The sequence below is a fragment of the Thalassophryne amazonica genome, chromosome 6 (genome assembly GCF_902500255.1).
Source record: "Thalassophryne amazonica chromosome 6, fThaAma1.1, whole genome shotgun sequence".
Lineage (NCBI taxonomy): Eukaryota > Metazoa > Chordata > Actinopteri > Batrachoidiformes > Batrachoididae > Thalassophryne > Thalassophryne amazonica.
In genome coordinates this window covers 46,660,908-46,674,056 of record NC_047108.1, presented here as the reverse complement: position 1 = coordinate 46,674,056, position 13,149 = coordinate 46,660,908, and the positions used below count along the sequence as shown (strand labels likewise).

Genomic DNA, 13,149 nt, shown 5'->3' with positions numbered 1-13,149 from the left:
GTGGGTTCAATTCCCGTGGCCTTTCTGTGTGGAGTTTGCATGTTCTCCCCGTGTTTGCGGGTTAGGTGGACTGGAATCTTTAAATTGTCCGTAGGTGTGTGTGTGGGTGTGTCTGTGTTTGTTTGTCTGTTTGTGGCCCTGCGACAGACTGGCATCCTGTCCTGGGTGTACCCCGCCTCGCGCTCTATGGCTGCTGGGATAGGCTCCAGCCCCCCACGACCCTTACATGGACTAAGCGGTAGAAGATGAATGAATGAATAATTTGCATTTTATTGCATAAAATAAGTATTTGAACCCCTAGAAAAACAGAGCTTGACAATTGGTACAGAAAAATTTGTCTGCCATTACAGAGGTCAGATGTTTCCTGTAGTTCTTGACCAAGTTTTCACACATTAAACATGGATTTTGGTCCACTCCTCCATACAGATCTTCTCCAAATCTTTCAGGTTTAGAGTTTCAGCTCCCTCCAAAGATTTTCTATTGAGTTCAGGTCTGGAGACTGGCCAGGCCACTCCAGGACCTTAAAATGCTTTCTACAGAGCCCCTCCTTAGTTGCCCTGGCTGTGTTTGGGGTCACTGTCATGCTGGAAGACCCAGCCATGACCCATCTTCAATGCTCTTACTGAGGGAAGGAGGTTGCCAAAATCTCGCAATACATGACCCGTCTATCCTCCCTTCAATACAATGCAGTCGTCCTGTCCCCTTTGTAGAAGAGCACCCCCAGAGTATGATGTTTTCACCCCCATGCTTCATGGTTGGGATGGTTTTCTTGGGGTTGGTCTCATCCTCTAAACATGGTAAGTGGAGTTGATTCCAAAAAGCTCTACTTTGGTCTCATCTGACCACATGACCTTCTCCCATGCATCCTCTGGATCATCCAGATGGTCACTGGTGAACTTCAAATGGGCCTGGAAATGTGCTGGCTTGAGCAGGGGGACCTTACTGCCCTGCAGGATTTTAAACCATGACAGCATCATGTGTTACTAATGTAATCTTTGTGACTGTGGTCCCAGCTCTCTTCAGGTAATTGACCAGGTCCTCCTTTGTAGTTCTGAGCTTTCTCAGAATCATCCTTACCCCACAAAGTGAGATCATGCATGGAATCCCAGACCGAGGGAGATTGGCAGTCATCTTGTGTTTCTTCCACTTTCTAATAAATAATCATAACAGTTGTTGTCTTACACCAAGCTGCTTGCCTGTTGTCCTATAGTCCATCCCAGCCTTGTGCAGGTCTACAGTTTTGTCCATGCTGTCCTTAGACAGCTCTTTGGTCTTGGCTATGGTGGACAGGTTGGAGTGTGATTGATTGAGTGTGTGAACAGGTGTCTTTTATACAGGTAACAAGTTCAAACAGGTGCAATTAAAACAGGTTAAAGAGTGCAGAATAAAAGGGCTTCTTAAAGAAAAATTAACAGGTCTGTGAGAGCCAGAATTCTTGCTGGTTGGTAGGGGGTCAAATACTTATTTTAATCAATCAATCAATCAATCAATTTTTTTATATAGCGCCAAATCACAACAAACAGTTGCCCCAAGGTGCTTTATATTGTAAGGCAAGGCCATACAATAATTATGTAAAACCCCAACGGTCAAAACGACCCCCTGTGAGCAAGCACTTGGCTACAGTGGGAAGGAATTTATGCAATAAAATGCAAATTTATTATTTAAAAATCATACAATGTGATTTTATGGACTTTTTTTAGATTCTGTCTCTCACAGTTGAAGTGTACCTACGATAAAAATTACAGACCTCTGCATTCTTTGAAGGTGGGAAAACCTTCAAAACTGACAGGGGGTCAAATACTTATTTTCCCCACTGTATGTGCAGGGTACGCATCACCCCTTTGTGTATGTTGTCATAGCAATAGTCTTACACAAAGGAGAGTAATATGTGCTGGTTCAGTCACTGCACTGAAATGTCAGATTTGTTCAGTATAATTGCACTGACATGTCAGCTGTAAATGGCAGAAAGTAAACCAGATGTTCCATTGTTTTCAATTCGAGGTTGATGGAAACATTGTGCCACCTCTGGCTGCACTGCAATAGCAACCTGGTCTCACAGCAAGTTGTGATTCAGCAGCATGAAATATACATTAATCTATTGGTTTGTGATATTGTGACAAAAAGTGCCTCATTTTCGTCATAGCAGCACGAATTCATTCTAATTCATTCCGTGATGGCTGCACAAAATAAAAAGTGAAGCAGTGGGGGGAAAGAGTAATATTAGGTTATGGTTAAGTTTAGAGTCGGGGGTAGGAGTAGGGTTAGGAGTAATGAGTTAAAAAAAAGTCACGAAAATTTGACTCATTTCGTCACAGGAGCACGAAAAAAAAATAAACATGAGAATGGGCTGGCAATAGTGCTCGCCATTAAAAGTTAAAAAAAAAAAGTTTAACTTTTGCCATTTACCACAGCCAAAAGGACAAACTGGATGTTGTTTTATATTTAACAAGAAGGAAAGACCAACGGTGAGATTATTTAAGTGCAGAGAGTCACCTGATCTTAATCAGGTAAATGTGAAAATTTGTGTGATATTATAGAAAATAATACATCTGCAACCTCAGAAAAAGTTAGCTTTTTAAGCTGCCATCAGAGCCAGGGCTTCCTGTAGTAATTAAAATGCTGTGCAAAATATCTGCTGTATCTTTCAATTAAATAAATAATTGTCTGTGTTGTTAGCATTAAAAATGACCAGAGCTCATGCAGTTGCCTGCAGTCTGCAGCTGCAGATAACAGGAATTCTGCTATAAAGAGTGTTAGGGTGGTTTTTCTGCCAAAGACATATGAATGCAGCATTAATGAATCCCACCCAGCTTGTATATAAGTAATAGGGTCTGGTCCATAAGCATCTGGACAGTGACACCACCACAATGCAGGTGACATGAAACAGCCAAGATACACATGTACAGTCCTGTAATCGTGCACAAAAGGCTGTAAAAAATGTCTTAAAAATTAACTGTCCATATATGGGAAAATGTCCATTTTAACATGCAGGTCTATGATTTATTATAAAAAGTGTTTATACTCTGAAAAGTTGCAGGTAATGCCATGGCTTATGCTACTGATATTTATTAATGGAAGCAAAAAATAAAGAGTGTAGTTCGGGTGTCAATTCTGGAGTGGTGAATACACGTGGACACTAACCATCCTGTTTTGTGCACCCACAAAACTGATCTCAGAAATTTAAGTGTAGGTCCTGGTCAGTATACCAGGACGTGTTCGTGTGTTTCTTCACACAGAACATGAAGGGCAGAAGGGCATCAGACATAAAACGTGCAAAATCCCAATCCAGAGCTCGAGCAGATCTGCTGTGGCAACCAGGGGCAGCTGAAAATAAATAAAAATATATATATAAAGAAAGAAATGTCTGTGCAGTGTGAATGAATCTTAAGAGAAAAAGAAGAGGTGCAGGAAAACAAATTTAAATTTGTTGCTCTCTCTATTCTTCACAGCATTTTTTTGGCCAATATAATGCAGTTTGACTTTGAATGAATTAAGTTAGCAAACACTGTGCCACAGTTTCTGCCTCATTCTTTGTGTTTCCTGACAAGAGAATCACAACATATTGCTCTTCTGGTAATTTTATCTAATTGAAATGTTCCATAACACTTTACTTGAAGGTACTGTCATAATACGGACATAACACTGTCATAACTATTATGTCAATGTCATAAAGGTTTATGACTGCTGTCATTAAGTGTCATTTGGTTTTTGTAATGACATGTTGACAAGTTGGCATTCAACTGAAGACCAAAAAGGCCAAGGACAACTTCTGCTTATGTCGCTTTGTTGTCATATTCAAGACAACCCAAAAAAATATCCAGTTGTCATTACAAAAAATGAATGACACTTAATAACAGCAGTCATAAACGTTTATGGCACTGACATAATTTTTATGATACGTTCTTGACTGTGTCATGGAACACTTACGACTGTTTTGTCACTATTATGATGATACCTTCAAGTAGAGTGTTGCCAAATGTTCGAGTGCAAAACACTCAAAGATAATTAGATTCTCTGGCAGCCAACATTGATCAAATCGAGAATAGAAAGTTTTTGCTGAAATCATTTTCTTCACACTGTGCTGCCTCGCTGTTGATACAACATGAAAGGAGAAAGACTGAGCAGTGGTGACTAATGAGAACAAGAACATGTTGGCACTGCTTGACATCAGCTCTGACAGCTCAGTCCTTATTGGACATTTTTGGATAAATCAATATGATCGGGTGGAGCCATAGTGGGAACTGAGATGATAAAGAAAAATGCAGTGTATACTTATAATATTGATTGTTTTGGTATTTACTTAATTAACTAAAGTGCAAAGAAATTCACTTAATTTTTTCCTCAGACACATGCACACACGTTTTTTTTTTTTATAAGAAGAATTATCATGGATGAAACATGTTAATGGCTTTAATGAACAGCTTGGCTGATTGAAGCTGAGGAAGAGAGCAGAATCATAAGAGTGAGGAAGCCAGCATTGCTATGAGACAAAATGCCAGCCAGGGCGGAAATACCCTGATAAAATGATGCAAAAACTGGCAGAGCAAATTGCAGCTGAGGTCCATGGAGACTGAGACATTAGGCAAATATGATGGGAGTGGAGACCAACACAGGGAGAAAACAATTATTCAAGCAAAGTTTCTACTTTCTCACTCAATGGGTTTCCATTACCCTCCAAATTGCACAGTTTGAACTACTGTTGTTGTTTTTTTTTTTTTTTTTGTATCTGCTCAGGCGAGGTTCCAAGCGAGCTGAGCCAATGAACAAAATGTGATGTCAACAGGCTGCCAGCCACTGATTGGTCAGACAGTGTCGTCACTGGAGGAGTCATGAGCACAACGTCTAACGCGAATCAAACCCGCCATTTTTAAATAGTCACAACATTGTTACAGCTACTGTGCTCTTCTTTCATTTCACATGAGTTTTCTTTTTTTACTCACGCAAAACCACACCATGGTTCACTGACGAGTTGGGGATGTTTCTGTGTTTGGCGACAGAGGAGAGAATCCAGAGAGAGCTGGATAGAGTGACCCGAAATGAGAAAATCTTTCAGGAGATCTTCCAGTGTGGCAGCTCAAGTGTCCTACCGGACATTCCAGCAATGCAGAGAACAGCTGAAGAAGCTTAAAAGTGATTACAGGACCATCAAGGACCACAATGGTTGGAGGGGGTTGGACATAAGGTCCAGATGGATGCCATTTACAGACACCCACCAGCAAGCAACAAGAGGCAAGGTGACCTGAACTCGGCCATGGCTTTGTTGGAGGCGATGATGGAGGATGGCAAGTGTTTTTGTGTCTTTATAGTGAGTAGTCTGCTTGAAAGGATGTCATACATATGTTAGATCTGTTATGGTTCAATTGTCATGCAACCTTGCTAAAGCTGCACTCTGCACAATCAGAATTAGAATAGCCTTTATTCACCAAGTATCTTCAGAATTCAAGACATTTTACTCCGGTTTGAACTGTACTCTGTACAAGCATGTATAATTAAACCCTAAACACTAAATAATTCACAAAAAATGTGCAAATAAAATGTGCAGACAAACATACTGAAGTTGTACATGGGGTATATTAATTACTGAGTTTTATGGCAGGTTAAATTATTTATCAGTGTGATGGCCTGTGGAAAGAAACTGCTCCTGTGTCTTGTTGTTTTGAGTTGTAGTCTTACACACCTCTCTGCAGCTTCTCTCCCCCTGCCATCCCCTCATTACCCCATCCCCGTAGAGACGGTGCCTGCTCCCAGACTACCAATAACCAGCAAAAATCTATTTAAGCATAAAAATTCAAAAAGAAAAAATAATATAGCACCTTCAACTGCACCACAGACTAAAACAGTTAAATGTGGTCTATTAAACATTAGGTCTCTCTCTTCTAAGTCCCTGTTGGTAAATGATATAATAATTGATCAACATATTGATTTATTCTGCCTTACAGAAACCTGGTTACAGCAGGATGAATATGTTAGTTTAAATGAGTCAACACCCCCGAGTCACACTAACTGTCAGAATGCTCGTAGCACGGGCCGGGGCGGAGGATTAGCAGCAATCTTCCATTCCAGCTTATTAATTAATCAAAAACCCAGACAGAGCTTTAATTAATTTGAAAGCTTGACTCTTAGTCTTGTCCATCCAAATTGGAAGTCCCAAAAACCAGTTTTATTTGTTATTATCTATCGTCCACCTGGTCGTTACTGTGAGTTTCTCTGTGAATTTTCAGACCTTTTGTCTGACTTAGTGCTTAGCTCAGATAAGATAATTATAGTGGGCGATTTTAACATCCACACAGATGCTGAGAATGACAGCCTCAACACTGCATTTAATCTATTATTAGACTCTATTGGCTTTGCTCAAAAAGTAAATGAGTCCACCCACCACTTTAATCATATCTTAGATCTTGTTCTGACTTATGGTATGGAAATAGAAGACTTAACAGTATTCCCTGAAAACTCCCTTCTGTCTGATCATTTCTTAATAACATTTACATTTACTCTGATGGACTACCCAGCAGTGGGGAATAAGTTTCATTACACTAGAAGTCTTTCAGAAAGCGCTGTAACTAGGTTTAAGGATATGATTCCTTCTTTATGTTCTCTAATGCCATATACCAACACAGTGCAGAGTAGCTACCTAAACTCTGTAAGTGAGATAGAGTATCTCGTCAATAGTTTTACATCCTCATTGAAGACAACTTTGGATGCTGTAGCTCCTCTAAAAAAGAGAGCTTTAAATCAGAAGTGCCTGACTCCGTGGTATAACTCACAAACTCGTAGCTTAAAGCAGATAACCCGTAAGTTGGAGAGGAAATGGCGTCTCACTAATTTAGAAGATCTTCACTTAGCTTGGAAAAAGAGTCTGTTGCTCTATAAAAAAGCCCTCCGTAAAGCTAGGACATCTTTCTACTCATCACTAATTGAAGAAAATAAGAACAACCCCAGGTTTCTTTTCAGCACTGTAGCCAGGCTGACAAAGAGTCAGAGCTCTATTGAGCTGAGTATTCCATTAACTTTAACTAGTAATGACTTCATGACTTTCTTTGCTAACAAAATTTTAACTATTAGAGAAAAAATTACTCATAACCATCCCAAAGACGTATCATTATCTTTGGCTGCTTTCAGTGATGCTGGTATTTGGTTAGACTCTTTCTCTCCGATTGTTCTGTCTGAGTTATTTTCATTAGTTACTTCATCCAAACCATCAACATGTTTATTAGACCCCATTCCTACCAGGCTGCTCAAGGAAGCCCTACCATTATTTAATGCTTCGATCTTAAATATGATCAATCTATCTTTGTTAGTTGGCTATGTACCACAGGCTTTTAAGGTGGCAGTAATTAAACCATTACTTAAAAAGCCATCACTTGACCCAGCTATCTTAGCTAATTATAGGCCAATCTCCAACCTTCCTTTTCTCTCAAAAATTCTTGAAAGGGTAGTTGTAAAACAGCTAACTGATCATCTGCAGAGGAATGGTCTGTTTGAAGAGTTTCAGTCAGGTTTTAGAATTTATCATAGTACAGAAACAGCATTAGTGAAGGTTACAAATGATCTTCTTATGGCCTCGGACAGTGGACTCATCTCTGTGCTTGTTCTGTTAGACCTCAGTGCTGCTTTTGATACTGTTGACCATAAAATTTTATTACAGAGATTAGAGCATGCCATAGGTATTAAAGGCACTGCACTGCGGTGGTTTGAATCATATTTGTCTAATAGATTACAATTTGTTCATGTAAATGGGGAATCTTCTTCACAGACTAAAGTTAATTATGGAGTTCCACAAGGTTCTGTGCTAGGACCAATTTTATTCACTTTATACATGCTTCCCTTAGGCAGTATTATTAGACGGTATTGCTTAAATTTTCATTGTTACGCAGATGATACCCAGCTTTATCTATCCATGAAGCCAGAGGACACACACCAATTAGCTAAACTGCAGGATTGTCTTACAGACATAAAGACATGGATGACCTCTAATTTCCTGCTTTTAAACTCAGATAAAACTGAAGTTATTGTACTTGGCCCCACAAATCTTAGAAACATGGTGTCTAACCAGATCCTTACTCTGGATGGCATTACCCTGACCTCTAGTAATACTGTGAGAAATCTTGGAGTCATTTTTGATCAGGATATGTCATTCAAAGAGCATATTAAACAAATATGTAGGACTGCTTTTTTGCATTTACACAATATCTCTAAAATCAGAAAGGTCTTGTCTCAGAGTGATGCTGAAAAACTAATTCATGCATTTATTTCCTCTAGGCTGGACTATTGTAATTCATTATTATCAGGTTGTCCTAAAAGTTCCCTAAAAAGCCTTCAGTTAATTCAAAATGCTGCAGCTAGAGTACTGACGGGGACTAGAAGGAGAGAGCATATCTCACCCATATTGGCCTCTCTTCATTGGCTTCCTGTTAATTCTAGAATAGAATTTAAAATTCTTCTTCTTACTTATAAGGTTTTGAATAATCAGGTCCCATCTTATCTTAGGGACCTCGTAGTACCATATCACCCCAATAGAGCGCTTCGCTCTCAGACTGCAGGCTTACTTGTAGTTCCTAGGCTTTGTAAGAGTAGAATGGGAGGCAGAGCCTTCAGCTTTCAGGCTCCTCTCCTGTGGAACCAGCTCCCAATTCAGATCAGGGAGACAGACACCCTCTCTACTTTTAAGATTAGGCTTAAAACTTTCCTTTTTGCTAAAGCTTATAGTTAGGGCTGGATCAGGTGACCCTGAACCATCCCTTAGTTATGCTGCTATAGACGTAGACTGCTGGGGGATTCCCATGATGCATTGTTTCTTTCTCTTTTTGCTCTGTATGCACCACTCTGCATTTAATCATTAGTGATCGATCTCTGCTCCCCTCCACAGCATGTCTTTTTCCTGGTTCTCTCCCTCAGCCCCAACCAGTCCCAGCAGAAGACTTCCCCTCCCTGAGCCTGGTTCTGCTGGAGGTTTCTTCCTGTTAAAAGGGAGTTTTTCCTTCCCACTGTAGCCAAGTGCTTGCTCACAGGGGGTCGTTTTGACCGTTGGGGTTTTACATAATTATTGTATGGCCTTGCCTTACAATATAAAGCGCCTTGGGGCAACTGTTTGTTGTGATTTGGCGCTATATAGAAAAATTGATTGATTGATATATATATATATATATATATATATATATATATATATATATATATATATATATATATATATATATATATATATATATATATATATATATATATATATATATGTGTGTGTGTGTGTGTGTGTGTGTGTGTGTATGTATAGACCTAACCCTAACCCATGTATCACCTGGCTGCAGCAGATAGATGATTACATTTAATAGGTGTGGATGGAGCAGTTGTCTGCATCGGTGGATGGCATCGAAGTGACAAGGTGGTTGGTTCCGTGGTGTGGTCCCAAACCTGATCTGACCTGGCACTATTACAGGAAATCGCATGGATGTCAACAACCTTCAAAGCTCACTGCAGGTTCCATTATCCCAAAATGTTATAGAATGTATGATAATATACAGTGGGGAAAATAAGTATTTGACCCCCTGTCAGTTTTGCAGGTTTTCCCACCTACAAAGAATGGAAAGGTCTGTAATTTTTATTGTAGGTACACTTCAACTGTGAGAGACAGAATCTAAAAAAAAAAAAAAAAAAAATCCAGTAAATCACATTGTATGATTTTTAAATAATAAATTTGCATTTTAAGGCAGCACGGTGGCTTAGTGGTTAGCACTGTTGCCTCGCAGCGAGAAGGTTGTGGGTTCAATTCCCGTGGCCTTTCTGTGTGGAGTTTGCATGTTCTCCCCGTGTTTGCGGGTTAGGTGGACTGGAATCTTTAAATTGTCCGTAGGTGTGTGTGTGGGTGTGTCTGTGTTTGTTTGTCTGTTTGTGGCCCTGCGACAGACTGGCATCCTGTCCTGGGTGTACCCCGCCTCGCGCTCTATGGCTGCTGGGATAGGCTTCAGCCCCCCACGACCCTTACATGGACTAAGCGGTAGAAGATGAATGAATGAATAATTTGCATTTTATTGCATAAAATAAGTATTTGAACCCCTAGAAAAACAGAGCTTGACAATTGGTACAGAAAAATTTGTCTGCCATTACAGAGGTCAGACGTTTCCTGTAGTTCTTGACCAAGTTTTCACACATTAAACATGGATTTTGGTCCACTCCTCCATACAGATCTTCTCCAAATCTTTCAGGTTTAGAGTTTCAGCTCCCTCCAAAGATTTTCTATTGAGTTCAGGTCTGGAGACTGGCCAGGCCACTCCAGGACCTTGAAATGCTTTCTACAGAGCCCCTCCTTAGTTGCCCTGGCTGTGTGTTTGGGGTCACTGTCATGCTGGAAGACCCAGCCATGACCCATCTTCAATGCTCTTACTGAGGGAAGGAGGTTGCCAAAATCTCGCAATACATGACCCGTCTATCCTCCCTTCAATACAATGCAGTCGTCCTGTCCCCTTTGTAGAAAAGCACCCCCAGAGTATGATGTTTTCACCCCCATGCTTCATGGTTGGGATGGTTTTCTTGGGGTTGGTCTCATCCTCTAAACATGGTAAGTGGAGTTGATTCCAAAAAGCTCTACTTTGGTCTCATCTGACCACATGACCTTCTCCCATGCATCCTCTGGATCATCCAGATGGTCACTGGTGAACTTCAAATGGGCCTGGAAATGTGCTGGCTTGAGCAGGGGGACCTTGCTGCCCTGCAGGATTTTAAACCATGACAGCATCATGTGTTACTAATGTAATCTTTGTGACTGTGGTCCCAGCTCTCTTCAGGTAATTGACCAGGTCCTCCTTTGTAGTTCTGAGCTTTCTCAGAATCATCCTTACCCCACAAAGTGAGATCATGCATGGAATCCCAGACCGAGGGAGATTGGCAGTCATCTTGTGTTTCTTCCACTTTCTAATAAATAATCATAACAGTTGTTGTCTTACACCAAGCTGCTTGCCTGTTGTCCTATAGTCCATCCCAGCCTTGTGCAGGTCTACAGTTTTGTCCATGCTGTCCTTAGACAGCTCTTTGGTCTTGGCTATGGTGGACAGGTTGGAGTGTGATTGATTGAGTGTGTGAACAGGTGTCTTTTATACAGGTAACAAGTTCAAACAGGTGTAATTAAAACAGGTTAAAGAGTGCAGAATAAAAGGGCTTCTTAAAGAAAAATTAACAGGTCTGTGAGAGCCAGAATTCTTGCTGGTTGGTAGGGGGTCAAATACTTATTTTATGCAATAAAATGCAAATTTATTATTTAAAAATCATACAATGTGATTTTATGGATTTTTTTTTAGATTCTGTCTCTCACAGTTGAAGTGTACCTACAATAAAAATTACAGACCTCTGCATTCTTTGAAGGTGGGAAAACCTTCAAAACTGACAGGGGGTCAAATACTTATTTTCCCCACTGTATGTGCAGGGTACGCATCACCCCTTTGTGTATGTTGTCATAGCAATAGTCTTACACAAAGGAGAGTAATATGTGCTGGTTCAGTCACTGCACTGAAATGTCAGATTTGTTCAGTATAATTGCACTGACATGTCAGCTGTAAATGGCAGAAAGTAAACCAGATGTTCCATTATTTTCAATTCGAGGTTGATGGAAACATTGTGCCACCTCTGGCTGCAATGCGAAAATTTGTGTGATATTATAGAAAATAATACATCTGCAACCTCAGAAAAAGTTAGCTTTTTAAGCTGCCATCAGAGCCAGGGCTTCCTGTAGTAATTAAAATGCTGTGCAAAATATCTGCTGTATCTTTCAGTTCTGAACACTACTGTATAGTAATGGTAAATGCCACACTGGCAGAACCATTTATGAACATAAATACACATATATGCAATTTCCGACTCAAAGCCAACCGACAACGTCTATCAGGAAGGGCAAACCACCAAAAACAACACGAAGACAGACACGGACGAACGACAAGTGGTGAAGGCAATAACTGTGAAGTGAGACACTGAGGAGACAGGGTCTCAGCATACCAGGTCAAACAACCACACATGAACAAACAGTAACAGCAACAGTCTGTTGTCTAATTAGTGAGCATCCATACCCTTATCTAGGACATCAGAGTGTTAATCCCCTTGAGAGCACCCAAAACTGAATTGTGGTGACGGCCACAAACACGCAACCATCCACACACAGAGACCCAGATCACAGCTAAATATGCGATCACTACTGTTGCTGGTGTGTTGGGCCAAGACTAAAGTACAGAACCTTACCATATGACATGGACCACTCTGGCGCGTCGAAGCCATACGGCCGGCCGCAAGCGACGACAGCAATGTGCCCAGGACGCGGGGCCCCAGGAGAGGGGAGGAGTTTAAACAGTGTGTGTCCAGGCTGTGAGGGGTCTGCAGAGATGTTACCATCACCTGGTCCTGGACCAGTATAAGTCCTGGGTGGAGGGCAGGCTGACTCCAATGATTTTTTTTTTTTTTTCTGCAGACCTGACAGTTTATTGAAGTCTATCCCTGTCATGTTTGGAGGCAGAGGGAAGAGAAACCAAATAGAGAGGAAGATACACAGAACAGACTGGATGTATAAAAAAATGATGAACAGTTCCTGGGGCAGGTTGAATTTCCTGAGCTGTCTGAAGAAGTACATTCTCTTTTTCTTCTGATTCTTCCGGCTGCTCCCGTTAGGGGTCGCCACAGCAGATCAATCCTTTCCATCTCACCTTATCCTCTGTATCTTCCTCTGTCATACCAACCATCTGCATGCCCTCCCTCACCACATCCATGAACCTCCTCTTTGGCCTCCCTCTTCTCCTCCTGCCTGATGGCTCCATCCTCCACATCCTTCTCCCTATATACCGTGGGTCCCTCCTCTGCACATGTCCAAACCATCTCAATCTCACTTCTCTGACTTTGTCTTCAAACTGTCCCACCTGAGCTGTCCCTCTGATATGTTTATAACTAATCTTGTCCATTCTCATCACTCCCAAAGAGAATCATAACATATTCAGCTCTGCCACCTCCAGCTCTGCCTCCTGTCTCTTTGTTAGTGTCACTGTTTCTACAACATAGCTGGTCTTACTACTGTCTTGTAGACTTTCCCCTTCACTCTTGCTGATATTCTTCACTCACAAATCACACCTGCTACCTTTCTCCACCCACTCCACCCTGCCTGTACTCTCTTCTTCAACTCTCTAC

General features: G+C 41.0%; 1 protein-coding gene across 2 annotated transcripts in view; it reads right to left on the bottom strand.

Annotated features, from left to right (window-relative positions):
* Positions 1-13,149, bottom strand: part of ntsr1 (neurotensin receptor 1 (high affinity)) — a 336,505-nt gene that overhangs the window by 157,057 nt on the left and 166,299 nt on the right. The gene's annotated exons all lie outside the window — the stretch shown is intronic.